The sequence below is a fragment of the Lepidochelys kempii genome, chromosome 28 (assembly GCF_965140285.1).
Source record: "Lepidochelys kempii isolate rLepKem1 chromosome 28, rLepKem1.hap1, whole genome shotgun sequence".
Taxonomy (NCBI): domain Eukaryota; kingdom Metazoa; phylum Chordata; order Testudines; family Cheloniidae; genus Lepidochelys; species Lepidochelys kempii.
In genome coordinates, this window is record NC_136407.1 from 4,093,205 (window position 1) to 4,094,422 (window position 1,218).

The 1,218-nt window shown below is 46.6% G+C and overlaps 1 non-coding gene across 1 annotated transcript; it reads right to left on the reverse strand.

The window, feature by feature from the left end:
- Positions 1–514: 514 nt before the first annotated feature.
- TRNAT-UGU (transfer RNA threonine (anticodon UGU)) lies at positions 515–588 on the reverse strand. Its single transcript has one exon. It is a non-coding gene; the product is annotated as a tRNA-Thr (tRNA).
- Between the last annotated feature and the right edge of the window lie 630 nt (positions 589–1,218).

Here is a 1,218-nt window from a genome sequence, read left to right on the forward strand (position 1 = left end):
AGGCGGGTTTCTCCGTTAACGAAAAACATTGACCAAAAGGTGACAAGAGGAGGCACGTTCAGCAAGGCAGCACTGGATGCTGGATCCTGAATTTGCTCTTTATCCAGCAGGTTTATTGGCAAGCTCTGCCACGGTGCCACTCTCTGGGACTTCTCCCGTAACTGCTCCATCTTTCATCAACAATAAAATGAAAGGTGAAAGGACAGTAATTCTCCATTTCCTGCAAGCCCTACAGGGAACCCTGTAGAAGGGTCTCTGTGCATAGACATTTCTAGTGAATTGCATGGGCATGGGACACAAGCTCTGGTGTCATAGCAATTGCAGTCAAAGCAACCTCCTTCCCAACACCAATAGCCTTTTCATCAACTCCAGGCTGGTGATTTGATTCTCTCCAATGCTCCTCTGCAAAGAAGCCTTTTCCTTAGGAAGCAATTACTTACATTGCCAAGGGAGGTCTCTTCTGTTTCCTAAGACAGAGGAAAACATGAGCAGAGGAGACAAAAGCTATACAACAAGGCACTACTGGGAGTTGAACCCAGGATCTCCTGTTTACAAGACAGGTGCTTTAACCTACTAAGCCATGGTGCCTTCCTCAACTATCTATTTGCAACTGTTCCCCTTGATGGTCCAAGACAACACCTTCCTATGCCAAAGTACAGACGTTCCCCATTTCCCATAAAACTTGCAGACCTTGAGCGGGCTGGCTCTCTGTGCATGGAAAGCCACAGCTGAGTTGACAGAGGGCTTCTAACATGCGCTTCTCCCACAAGCTGCTGTGATCCTAGAGTGGTTAGTGCTCTGGGTTTCAGTCACAGCAACTTCAACTCAACTCTGAGTCATGGTACCTTTCCATCAGCTTCAGACTTAGCATTTGCCCCTTTCCAAGACTTCGCCACAAGGAAGCTCTCTCCGTCCTGAATGAGCACTTACAAGGATTGTGCTGTGAGGTCTTTTCTTTTTATGAGAAGAGATACAAAAAGACGAGCCTAGCAGACAAGCCAGGTTCACCAAGGAAGAACTGGCAGGCCAAGCCATGATCTCCTGGTTCGTAGGAAGGTTCTTCAGCCAGCTCTTCCCAAAGATCACTATCTAGAGGCCACTTCCCACAGAGAACAATTATGGTTACAGACCCATCCTGAAATTAGAGCAGGATATTTTCAAGCTTTATCTCATCGTAAAGTAACATAATTTGAACATGGCATCACAGAGGAGAAAGCA